At 60.8% G+C, this 13,030-nt stretch overlaps 1 protein-coding gene across 4 annotated transcripts in view; it reads right to left on the bottom strand.

Moving 5' to 3' along the window:
* Positions 1-13,030, bottom strand: part of rab3ip (RAB3A interacting protein (rabin3)) — a 110,994-nt gene that overhangs the window by 18,492 nt on the left and 79,472 nt on the right. The window lies entirely within an intron of this gene.

Raw genomic sequence — 13,030 nt, 5'->3', positions numbered from 1 at the left:
GAGCGAGGGGGAGAGACACACAGAGCGAGGGGGAGAGAGACACACACAGAGCGAGGGGGAGAGACACACACAGAGCGAGGGGGAGAGACACACAGAGCGAGGGGGAGACACACAGAGGAGGGGGAGAGACACACACAGAGCGAGGGGGGGAGAGGACACACAGAGCGAGGGAGAGAGACACACAGGGCGAGAGGAGACACACACAGAGAGCACACACAGAGCGAGGGGGAGACACAGAGCGAGGGGGAGAGACACACACAGAGCGAGGGAGAGACACACAGAGCGAGGGGGAGAGACACACACAGAGCGAGGGGGAGAGACACACACAGAGCGAGGGGAGAGACACACACAGAGCGAGGGGGAGAGAGACACACACACAGAGCGAGGGGGGGGAGACACACACACAGAGCGAGGGGGGAGACACACACAGAGCGAGGGGGAGAGACACACACACAGAGCGAGGGGGAGAGACACACACAGAGCGAGGGGGAGAGACACACACACAGAGCGAGGGGGAGAGACACACACACAGAGCGAGGGGGAGAGACACACACACAGAGCGAGGGGAGAGACACACACAGAGCGAGGGGGAGAGACACACACAGAGCGAGGGGGAGACACACACAGGCGAGGGGAGAGAGACACACACAGCGAGGGGGAGAGACACACAGAGCGAGGGGAGAGAGACACACAGAGCGAGGGGGAGAGACACACACAGAGCGAGGGGGAGAGAGACACACAGAGCGAGGGGGAGAGAGACACACACAGAGCGAGGGGAGAGAGACAGCACACAGGCGAGGGGGAGAGAGACACACACAGAGCGAGGGGGAGAGAGACACACAGAGCGAGGGGGAGAGAGACACACAGAGCGAGGGGGAGAGAGACACACAGAGCGAGGGGGAGAGAGACACACAGAGCGAGGGGGAGAGAGACACACAGAGCGAGGGGGAGAGACACACACAGAGCAGCTGGGGGAGAGACACACACAGAGCGAGGGGAGAGACACACACAGAGCCTGGGTCTGAGGGGGAGAGACACACACAGAGCGAGGGGGAGAGACACACACACAGAGCGAGGGGAGAGAGACACACACAGAGCGAGGGGAGAGACACACACAGCTGGGGGAGAGACACACACAGAGCTGGGGGGAGAGAGTGCACACAGAGCAGAGCGAGGGGGAGAGACACACAGAGCGAGGGGGAGAGACACACACAGAGCGAGGGGGAGAGACACACACAGAGCGAGGGGAGAGACACACACAGAGCGAGGGGGAGAGACACACACTGGGAGACACACAGAGCGGGGAGAGACACACACACAGAGCGGGGGGAGACACACACACAGAGCGAGGGGGAGAGACACACACAGAGCGAGGGGGAGAGACACCCACAGAGCGCTAGGGGGAGAGACACACACAGCGAGGGGAGAGAGACACACACAGAGCGCAGGGAGAGACACACACAGAGCGAGGGGGAGAGACACGTACAGTTGGAGCGAGGGGAGAGACACACAGAGCGAGGGGAGACACACACAGAGCGAGGGGGAGAGACACACAGAGCTGAGGGGGAGTTCACAGACAGAGACGAGGGGGGGAGAGACACACACAGAGCAGGGGGAGACACACACAGATGAGGGGAGAGACACACACAGAGTCGAGGGGGAGACACACAGACAGCTGGGAGAGACACACAGAGCTGGGCTGAGAGACAGCAGAGCAGCAGAGAGGACACACAGAGTCAGGGGAGAGAGACACACACAGAGCGAGCCAGAGCGAGGGGAGACGTCAGCTGGGTCAGAGACACACACAGAGCGAGGGGGAGAGACACACAGAGCTGGGTCACACAGAGCGAGGGCTGAGTCACACAGAGCAGGGGGAGAGACACACACAGAGCAGGGGAGAGACACACACAGAAGGGGGAGAGAGACACAGAGCGAGGGGAGAGACACACACACAGAGTCAGGGGGCTAGACACACACAGAGCTGGGGAGAGAGACACACAGAGCGAGGGGGAGAGAGACACACACAGAGCGAGGGGGAGAGACACACAGAGCGAGGGGAGAGACACACACAGAGCGAGGGGGTCAGAGACACACAGAGCAGGGGGAGAGACACACAGGGAGCGAGGGGGACACACACAGAGCGAGGGGAGAGATTCAGAGCTGGGGAGAGAGACACACACAGAGCGAGGGGGAGAGACACACAGAGCAGGGGGAGAGAACAGGAGGAGTCACACACAGAGCTGGGGAGAGTCACACACTGAGCGAGGGGACGGCCGAGACACACACAGAGCGAGGGGGAGAGACACACACACAGACTCGGCTGAGAGACAGAGAAGGGGAGAGACACAAATCACACAGACACACACAGAGCGAGGGGGAGACACACACAGAGACCAGGGGGGAGAGACACACACAGAGTCCTGAGAGAGAACACAGAGCTTCTTCAGAATCACACAGAAGGGGGGAGACACACACAGAGCGAGGGAGGTCACACACAGAGCAGGGGGCATCAGCACACAGAGCGAGCTGAGAGACACACACAGAGCAGCTGGGTCACACACAGAGCGAGGGGGGAGACACACACAGCTGGGCTAGAGACACACACAGAGCAGGGGGAGAGACACACACAGAGCAGGGGGAGAGACACACACAGCTGGGGGGGAGAGACACACACAGCTGGGCATAGTAGTACAGAGCGAGGGGGAGAGACACACACAGAGCAGCTGGGACACAGCACAGAGCGAGGGGAGAGACACACACAGGTCAGCTGGGCTAGACACAGCAGAGTCAGGGAGAGACAACACAGAGCAGGGGGAGAGCCACACAGAGCGAGGGAGAGACACACAGAGTGTTAGGGGGCTAGACACACACACAGAGCTGGGGAGACACACACACACAGCTGGGGGAGGACACACACAGAGCGAGGGGGGAGAGTCACACAGAGCGAGGGCTAGACACACACAGAGCAGGGGGGAGAGACACACAGAGCTGGGGGAGAGACACAGCTGGGACAGAGCTGGGGGGGAGAGACACACAGCGAGGGGAGGAGAGACACACACAGGCGGGGGAGAGACACACTGGAGTCAGCTGGAGTCGGTTAGGGGTCCACTGGGCTGGTTTCAGCTGAAAGTCACACACAGGGCTAGAGACACACACAGAGCGAGGGGGAGAGACACAGAGCGAGGGGTAGAGACACACACAGAGCTGGGGAGTCACACAGCTGGGTCAGAGACTGGGTCAGAGCGTCAGCGAGGGTCAGAGCGAGGGGGAGACACACACAGAGGAGAACACACAGTCAGAGCGAGGGGAGAGAGAGACACACAGAGCGAGGGGAGGACACAGAGGAGGTCGAGGGGGTCAGCACACAGAGCGAGGGGGAGAGAGACACACAGAGGTCAGGGGAGAGAGAGGAGCTCGTGAGCAGAGACAGCTGGGGGAGAGACTGAGGAGGGGGAGAGAGACACACAGAGCGAGGGGAGCGAGAGAGCACAGAGCGAGGGGGCTGGACACACAGCTGGGGAGCTGGGGAGAGAGACACACAGAGCGAGGGGAGAGACACACAGAGCTGGGGGAGACACAGAGCGAGGGGAGAGACACACACACAGACGGGGAGAGAGACACACAGAGCGAGGGGAGAGACACACACAGAGCGAGGGGGAGAGACACACACAGAGCGAGGGGTCACACACAGAGCTGGGGGAGAGACACACACAGAGCTGGGGAGAGAGACACACACAGAGCTGGGGGGGAGAGACACACACAGAGCGAGGGGGAGACACACACACAGAGCGGGGGAGAGACACACACAGAGCGAGGGGGAGGCGAGAGAGACACACAGAGGTCAGGGGGAGAGAGACACACACAGCTGGGCTAGACACAGGGGGGGAGACACACAGAGCGAGGGGGAGAGACACACACAGAGCGAGGGGGAGAGACACACACAGAGCGAGGGGGAGAGACACACACAGGGGGGGAGCACACAGGGCTGGAGACACACAGAGCAGGGGGAGAGACACACACAGAGCGAGGGGGAGAGACACTGGGAGACACACAGAGCGAGGGGGAGAGAGACACACAGCGAGGGTCAGGGGCGAGAGACACACACAGAGCGGGGGAGAGACACACAGAGCGAGGGGGAGACACACAGAGCTGGGTCACACACAGAGCTGGAGAGACACACACAGAGCGAGGGGGACACACAGAGGGGGGGAGACACACACAGAGCTGGGAGACACACAGAGCGAGGGGGAGAGACACACACAGAGACACAGAGGGCTGGGACACACAGAGCGAGGGGAGAGAGACACACAGAGCGAGGGTCAGACACACAGAGCGAGGGGAGAGAGACACACAGAGCGAGGGGGAGAGAGACACACAGAGCGAGGGGGGAGAGACACACACAGAGCTGGGGGGGTCAGCTGGGTCACACAGAGCGAGGGGGAGAGAGACACACAGAGCGAGGGGAGAGACACACACAGAGCGAGGGGTCAGAGACAGACACACAGAGCGAGGGGGGGAGAGAGACACACAGAGCTGGGGGAGAGACACACACAGAGCGAGGGGGAGAGACACACACAGAGCGAGGGGGAGAGACACACACAGAGCGTCACACACAGAGCTGGGGGGAGAGACACACACAGAGCGAGGGGGGAGAGACACACACAGAGCGAGGGGGAGAGAGACACACAGAGCTGGGTCAGAGACACACACAGAGCGAGGGGGGAGAGACACACACAGAGCGAGGGGGGGAGAGACACACACAGAGCTGGGGGAGAGACACACACAGAGCGAGGGGGGAGAGACACACACAGAGCGAGGGGGGGAGAGACACACACAGAGCGAGGGGGAGAGAGCACACAGAGCGAGGGGGAGAGACACACACAGAGCGAGGGGGAGAGACACACACAGAGCGAGGGGGAGAGACACACACAGAGCGAGGGGGAGAGACACACACAGAGCGAGGGGCACAGAGCGAGAGGGGGAGAGACACACACAGAGGGAGAGACACACACAGAGCGAGGGGAGAGACACACAGAGAGCTGGGAGAGACACACAGAGCGAGGGGAGAGACACACACAGAGCGAGGGGAGAGACACACAGAGCGGGAGAGGGGGGAGAGACACACTGGGCTGGGAGAGACACACACAGAGCTGGGAGAGAGACACACAGAGCGAGGGGAGAGCACAGGGTCAGAGACACACAGAGAGCGAGGGGGAGAGACACACAGAGCGAGGGGGAGAGAGACACAGAGCGAGGGAGAGACACACAGAGCGAGGGGAGAGACACACAGAGCGAGGGGAGAGACACAGAGCGAGGGAGAGAGCACAGAGCGGGGGAGAGAGACACAGAGCACAGAGCACAGAGCGGGAGAGGTCAGAGAGACACAGAGAGGGAGACACAGACACAGAGCGAGGGTCAGAGACACACAGAGCGAGGGAGAGAGACACAGCTGGGAGAGACACACAGGGCTGGGAGAGACACACAGAGCGAGGGGTCACAGAGCGAGGGGAGAGAGGGTCAGAGGCACAGATTTTTTTTAGAGAGACACAGAGCGAGGGGGCTAGACACAGAGCGAGGGGGAGAGAGTCACAGAGCTGGGGCTGAGAGACACAGAGCGAGGGGAGAGAGACACAGAGCAGGGGAGAGAGACACAGAGCTGGGGGAGAGAGACACAGAGCGAGGGGGAGAGAGACACAGAGCGAGGGGAGAGAGAGACAGCAGAGCGAGGGGGAGAGAGACACACAGAGCGAGGGCTGGGAGAGAGGCTGGGCACACACAGAGCGAGGGGGAACACAGAGCGACAGCTGGGACAGAGGGGGAGAGAGACACAGAGCGAGGGGAGAGAGAGGAAGAATGAAAGAAATTTGGGTGGAGCACAGAGAGCTGGGGAGAGAAACACAGAAGTGAGGAGAGGAAGAATGAAAGAAATGGGTAGACACACTGGACCTGAGGTCTTTGGTAAACCCTTCACACAGACAATGAACCACTGAGAACCAAAACATCATTCCCCCAATTCTCTCTTCTTCCTCCCAACTTGAACAAATAATCTCATTTAATCCACCCAATATTCTAACCAAGGTCAGAGACATTATCAGGAAGTCAATTGTCAGCGGTGGATTCTGATTGGTCACGGTTGGGTGAGGAAGGAGGATAGCAGTTTCAGTACATTGTAATCTCCCCCTAGGATTCTAGAGAGATGATTACTGATTCATATTGTAGACAGAGCAGAAGGAGAGCATATTAAACACAGACATGGAGATACACTATATATTCAAAAGTATGTGGACACCTCTTCAAAATCAGTGGATTCGGCTATTTCAACCTCACCCGTTGCTGACAGGTGTAGAAAACTGAGCACACCGCCATGCGATCTCCATAGACAAACATTAGCAGTAGAATGGCCTCACTGAAGAGCTCAGTGACTTTCAAAGTGGCACAGTCACAGGATGCCACCTTTTCAACAAGTCAAGCTAGTCAAAATGCTGTCCTGTTAGAGCTGCCCTGGTCAACTGTAAGTGCTGTTATTGTGAAGTGGAAACGTCTAGAAGAAAAACAGTGGTAAGACACACAAGCTCACAGAAAGGGAACATCGAGAGCTTAAGTGGGTAGAGTGTATAATTATTATTTTTTTAAATGTAAGTCTGCCCTCGGTTGCATCACTCTCTACCGAGTTCCAAACTGCCACTGGAAGCAACATCAGCACAAAACTGTTGGTCAGGAGATTCATGAAATGGGTTTCCATGGCAGAGCAGCAGCACACGAACTGTTCGTCAGGAGATTCATGAAATTCATGAAATTCACAGAAATGGTTTGTCAAGATCGGTGTGGAAGAAATTGACTGACCTGTATAGAGCCCTGACCTCAACCCCATCAAACACCTTTGGGATGAATTGGAAAACCGACTGCAAGCCAGGCCTAATCAGCGTCTGACCTCACTAATGCTCTCGTGGCTGAATGGAAACAAGTCCCAGCAGCAATGTTCCAACATCTAGTGGAAACTCTTCCCAGAAGAGTGGAGGCTGTTATAGCAGCAATGGGGGGGGGGACCAACTCCATATTAATGCCCATGATTTTGGAAGGTGTCCACATACTTTTGGCCATGTAGTGTAAGTGGAGGAGCATGTTGTTAGAATGTGAGGCATATTAAACAGAGGGAACATGGAGAACAGTGCAGGAACATGTTAGAATGTGAGGCATAATAAACAGAGGGAACATGGAGAACATGGAGGAACATGCTAGAATGTGACTGAGGAACATACAGAGAACAGCAGTGAACAAAATGAAGAGCTGAAGAGAAAACGCTAGGGTGAATGAATGATATAGCCAACTGTAAATGGTTACTGATAATTCCTCTCAACTTTGCAGAGAATTGCACATCTTTCATCTATAGACATCTGTCTGTCTATAGTAGTAGTGGTAGTAGTAGTAGTAGTAGTAGTAGTAGTAGCAGTAGTAACAGCCTACTCCAAACACTGCACCCTGAATTTTTGTCAACAATGAGCAGTGGAAGTCAGTGTGTTAGCTGGGCTAGTCGTCAGCTGGGCTGGTCGTCAGCTGGGCTGGTCGTCAGCTGGGCTAGTCGTCAGCTGGGTCAGCTGGGCTGGTCGCTGGGTCAGCTGGGCTGGTCGTCAGCTGGGTCAGCTGGGCTAGTCGTCAGCTGGGTCAGCTGGGCTAGTCGTCAGCTGGGTCAGCTGGGCTAGTCGTCAGCTGGGTCAGCTGGGCTAGTCGTCAGCTGGGTCAGCTGGGCTAGTCGTCAGCTGGGTCAGCTGGGTCAGCTGGGTCAGCTGGGCGTCAGCTGGGTCAGCTGGGTCAGTCGTCAGCTGGGTCAGCTGGGTCAGTGGTCAGCTGGGCAGTCGTCAGCTGGGTCAGCTGGGCTAGTCGTCAGCTGGGTCAGCTGGGTCAGTCGTCAGCTGGGTCAGCTGGGTCAGCTGGGCTAGTCGTCAGCTGGGTCAGCTGGGTCAGTCGTCAGCTGGGTCAGCTGGGTCAGTCGTCAGCTGGGTCAGCTGGGCTAGTCGTCAGCTGGGTCAGCTGGGCTAGTCGTCAGCTGGGTCAGCTGGGTCAGTCGTCAGCTGGGTCAGCTGGGTCAGCTGGGTCAGCTGGGTCAGTCGTCAGCTGGGTCAGCTGGGTCAGTCGTCAGCTGGGTCAGCTGGGTCAGTCGTCAGCTGGGTCAGCTGGGTCAGTCGTCAGCTGGGTCAGCTGGGTCAGTCGTCAGCTGGGTCAGCTGGGTCAGTCGTCAGCTGGGTCAGCTGGGTCAGTCGTCAGCTGGGTCAGCTCAGGGTCAGTCGTCAGCTGGGTCAGCTGGGTCGTCAGCTGGGTCAGCTGGGTCAGCTGGGTCAGTCGTCAGCTGGGTCAGCTGGGTCGTCAGCTGGGTCAGTCGTCAGCTGGGTCAGCTGGGCTAGTCGTCAGCTGGGTCAGCTGGGCTAGTCGTCAGCTGGGTCAGCTGGGTCAGTCGTCAGCTGGGTCAGCTGGGTCAGTCGTCAGCTGGGTCAGCTGGGTCAGCTGGGCTAGTCGTCAGCTGGGTCAGCTGGGCTAGTCGTCAGCTGGGTCAGCTGGGTCAGTCGTCAGCTGGGTCAGCTGGGTCAGGTCAGCTGGGCAGCCAGCTGGGTCAGCTGGGCTGGTCGTCAGCTGGGTCAGCTGGGCTAGTCAGCTGGGTCAGCTGGGTCGTCAGTCGGTCAGCTGGGTCAGCTGGGTCAGCTGGGTCAGCTGGGTCAGCTGGGCTCAGCTGGGCAGTCGTCAGCTGGGTCAGCTGGGCTAGTCGTCAGCTGGGTCAGCTGGGTCGTCAGCTGGGCAGTCGTCAGCTGGGTCAGTCGTCAGCTGGGTCAGCTGGGTCAGCTGGGCAGCTGGGCTGGTCGTCAGTGGGTCAGCTGGGCTGGGCTGGGTCAGCTGGGCTGGTCGTCAGCTGGGTCAGCTGGGCTCAGTCGTCAGCTGGGTCAGCTGGGCTAGTCGTCAGCTGGGTCAGCTGGGTCAGTCGTCAGCTGGGTCAGCTGCTGGGCTAGTCGTCAGCTGGGTCAGCTGGGCTAGTCGTCAGCTGGGTCAGCTGGGCTAGTCGTCAGCTGGGTCAGCTGGGCTAGTCGTCAGCTGGGTCAGCTGGGTCAGTCGTCAGCTGGGTCAGCTGGGTCAGTCGTCAGCTGGGTCAGCTGGGTCAGTCGTCAGCTGGGTCAGCTGGGTCAGCTGGGTCAGTCGTCAGCTGGGCTAGTCGTCAGCTGGGTCAGCTGGGCTAGTCGTCAGCTGGGTCAGCTGGGCTAGTCGTCAGCTGGGTCAGCTGGGCTCAGTCGTCAGCTGGGTCAGCTGGGTCAGTCGTCAGCTGGGTCAGTCAGCTGGGTCAGCTGGGCTAGTCGTCAGCTGGGTCAGCTGGGTCAGCTGGGCTAGTCGTCAGCTGGGTCAGCTGGGCCAGTCGTCAGCTGGGTCAGCTGGGTCAGTCGTCAGCTGGGTCAGCTGGGTCAGTCGTCAGCTGGGTCAGTCGTCAGCTGGGTCAGCTGGGTGCTGGGCAGTCGTCAGCTGGGTCAGCTGGGTCAGTCAGCTGGGTCAGCTGGGCCAGGGTCGTCAGTGGTCAGCTGGGTCAGCTGGGTCAGCTGGGCTAGTCGTCAGCTGGGTCAGCTGGGTCAGCTGGTCGTCAGCTGGGTCAGTCGTCAGCTGGGTCAGCTGGGTCTGTCGTCAGCTGGGTCAGCTGGGCTCAGCTGGGTCGTCAGCTGGGTCAGCTGGGCTGGGTCAGCTGGGTCAGCTGGGCTCAGCTGGGTCAGCTGGGTCAGCTGGGCTAGTCGTCAGCTGGGTCAGCTGGGCTAGTCGTCAGCTGGGTCAGCTGGGTCAGCTGGGTCAGCTGGGTCAGCTGGGCTAGTCGTCAGCTGGGTCAGCTGGGTCAGTCGTCAGCTGGGTCAGCTGGGTCAGTCGTCAGCTGGGTCAGCTGGGTCAGTCGTCAGCTGGGTCAGCTGGGTCTGGCGTCAGCTGGGTCAGCTGGGTCAGTCGTCAGCTGGGTCAGCTGGGCTAGTGGGTCAGCTGGGTCAGTCGTCAGCTGGGTCAGCTGGGCTGGGCTAGTCGTCAGCTGGGTCAGCTGGGTCAGCTGGGCTGGGCTAGTCGTCAGCTGGGTCAGCTGGGCTAGTCGTCAGCTGGGTCAGCTGGGCTAGTCGTCAGCTGGGTCAGCTGGGCTAGCCGTCAGCTGGGCTAGTCGTCAGTGTGTTAGCTGGGCTAGTCGTCAGCTGGGTCAGCTGGGCTAGTCGTCAGCTGGGTCAGCTGGGCTAGTCGTCAGCTGGGCTAGTCGTCAGCTGGGTCAGCTGGGCTAGTCGTCAGCTGGGTCAGCTGGGCTAGTCGTCAGCTGGGCTGGGCTAGTCGTCAGCTGGGTCAGCTGGGCTAGTCGTCAGCTGGGTCAGCTGGGCTCAGTCGTCAGCTGGGTCAGCTCAGCTGGGCTAGTCGTCAGCTGGGTCAGCTGGGCTAGTCGTCAGCTGGGTCAGCTGGGTCAGTCGTCAGCTGGGCTCAGCTGGGCTCGTCAGCTGGGTCAGCTGGGTCAGTCGTCAGCTGGGTCAGCTGGGCTGGGTCAGCTGGGTCAGCTGGGTCGTCAGCTGGGTCAGCTGGGTCAGTCGTCAGCTGGGTCAGCTGGGTCAGCTGGGTCAGCTGGGTCGTCAGCTGGGTCAGCTGGGTCAGCTGGGCTAGTCAGCTGGGTCAGCTGGGTCAGCTGGGCAGTCAGCTGGGTCAGCTGGGCTGTCGTCAGCTGGGTCAGCTGGGTCAGTCGTCAGCTGGGTCAGCTGGGCTAGTCGTCAGCTGGGTCAGCTGGGCTAGTCGTCAGCTGGGTCAGCTGGGTCAGTCGTCAGCTGGGTCAGCTGGGTCAGTCGTCAGCTGGGTCAGCTGGGTCGTCAGCTGGGTCAGCTGGGCGTCAGCTGGGTCAGCTGGGTCAGTCGTCAGCTGGGTCAGCTGGGTCAGTCGTCAGCTGGGTCAGCTGGGTCAGTCGTCAGCTGGGTCAGCTGGGTCAGTCGTCAGCTGGGTCAGCTGGGTCAGTCGTCAGCTGGGTCAGCTGGGTCAGCTGGGTCAGTCGTCAGCTGGGCTAGTCGTCAGCTGGGTCAGCTGGGCTAGTCGTCAGCTGGGTCAGCTGGGCTAGTCGTCAGCTGGGTCAGCTGGGTCAGCTGGGTCAGCTGGGTCAGCTGGGCTAGTCGTCAGCTGGGTCAGCTGGGCTCAGTCGTCAGCTGGGTCAGCTGGGCTCAGCTGGGTCAGCTGGGCTCGTCAGCTGGGTCAGGGGGCTGGGTCGTCAGCTGGGTCAGCTGGGCTGGTCGTCAGCTGGGTCAGCTGGGCTCGTCGTCAGCTGGGCTGGGTCAGTCGCTCAGTGGTTAGCTGGGCTAGTCAGCTGGGTCAGCTGGGCTGGGCGTCAGCTGGGTCAGCTGGGTCAGCTGGGCTAGTCGTCAGCTGGGTCAGCTGGGCTCAGCTGGGTCAGCTGGGCTCGTCAGCTGGGTCAGCTGGGTCAGCTGGGCTGGTCGTCAGCTGGGTCAGCTGGGCTGGTCGTCAGCTGGGTCAGCTGGGCTCAGCTGGGTCAGCTGGGTCAGCTGGGCTCAGTCGTCAGCTGGGTCAGCTGGGCTCAGTCGTCAGCTGGGTCAGCTGGGCTCAGTCGTCAGCTGGGTCAGCTGGGCAGCTGGGCTGGGCTAGTCGTCAGCTGGGTCAGCTGGGCTAGTCGTCAGCTGGGTCAGCTGGGCTAGTCGTCAGCTGGGTCAGCTGGGCTAGTCGTCAGCTGGGTCAGCTGGGCTAGTCGTCAGCTGGGTCAGCTGGGTCAGCTGGGTCTGGGCCAGTCGTCAGCTGGGCAGTCGTCAGCTGGGCAGCTGGGCCAGTCGTCAGGGTCTGGGTCAGCTGGGCCAGTCGTCAGCTGGGTCAGCTGGGCTAGCTGGGGTCAGTCGTCAGCTGGGTCAGCTGGGTCAGCTGCTGGGTCAGTCGGCTGGGTCAGCTGGGTCAGCTGGGGCGTCGTCAGCTGGGTCAGCTGGGCTAGTCGTCAGCTGGGTCAGCTGGGCTAGTCAGCTGGGTCAGCTGGGCTAGTCGTCAGCTGGGTCAGCTGGGCTAGTCGTCAGCTGGGTCAGCTGGGCTAGTCGTCAGCTGGGTCAGCTGGGCTAGTCGTCAGCTGGGTCAGCTGGGCCAGCTGGGCTAGTCGTCAGCTGGGTCAGCTGGGCCAGTCGTCAGCTGGGTCAGCTCGCTGGGGGTCAGCTGGGTCAGTCAGCTGGGTCAGCTGGGGTCGTCAGCTGGGTCAGTCGCTGGGTCAGCTGGGCTAGTCGTCAGCTGGGTCAGCTGGGCTAGTCGTCAGCTGGGTCAGCTGGGTCAGCTGGGCTAGTCGTCAGCTGGGTCAGCTGGGCTAGTCGTCAGCTGGGTCAGCTGGGCTAGTCGTCAGCTGGGTCAGCTGGGCTAGTCGTCAGCTGGGTCAGCTGGGCTAGTCGTCAGCTGTGTCAGCTGGGCTAGTCGTCAGCTGGGCTAGTCGTCAGCTGGGTCAGTCGTCAGCTGGGCCAGTGGGTCAGTCGTCAGCTGGGCTAGTCGTCAGCTGGGCTAGTCGTCAGCTGGGTCAGCTGGGCTAGTCGTCAGCTGGGCTAGTCGTCAGCTGGGTCAGCTGGGCTAGTCGTCAGCTGGGTCAGCTGGGTCAGTCGTCAGCTGGGTCAGCTGGGTCGTCAGCTGGGTCAGCTGGGTCAGTCAGCTGGGTCAGCTGGGTCAGTCGTCAGCTGGGTCAGCTGGGCCAGTCGTCAGCTGGGTCAGCTGGGCCAGTCGTCAGCTGGGTCAGCTGGGCCAGTCGTCAGCTGGGTCAGCTGGGCTAGTCGTCAGCTGGGTCAGCTGGGTCAGTCGTCAGCTGGGCTAGTCGTCAGCTGGGTCAGCTGGGTCAGTCGTCAGCTAGGCTAGTCGTCAGCTGGGTCAGTTGGGCTAGTCTTCAGCTGGGTCAGCCGGGGTAGTCGTCAGCCGGGGTAGTCGTCAGCCGGGGTAGTCGTCAGCCGGGGTAGTCGTCAGCGTGTTAGCTGGGGTAGTTGTCAGCGTGTTAGCTGGGGTAGTTGTCAGCTGGGGTAGTTGTCAGCTGGGGTAGTCG

This window comes from Oncorhynchus nerka, linkage group LG8, assembly GCF_034236695.1.
Source record: "Oncorhynchus nerka isolate Pitt River linkage group LG8, Oner_Uvic_2.0, whole genome shotgun sequence".
NCBI lineage: Eukaryota > Metazoa > Chordata > Actinopteri > Salmoniformes > Salmonidae > Oncorhynchus > Oncorhynchus nerka.
This window is presented reverse-complemented; position numbering and strand designations above follow the sequence as displayed.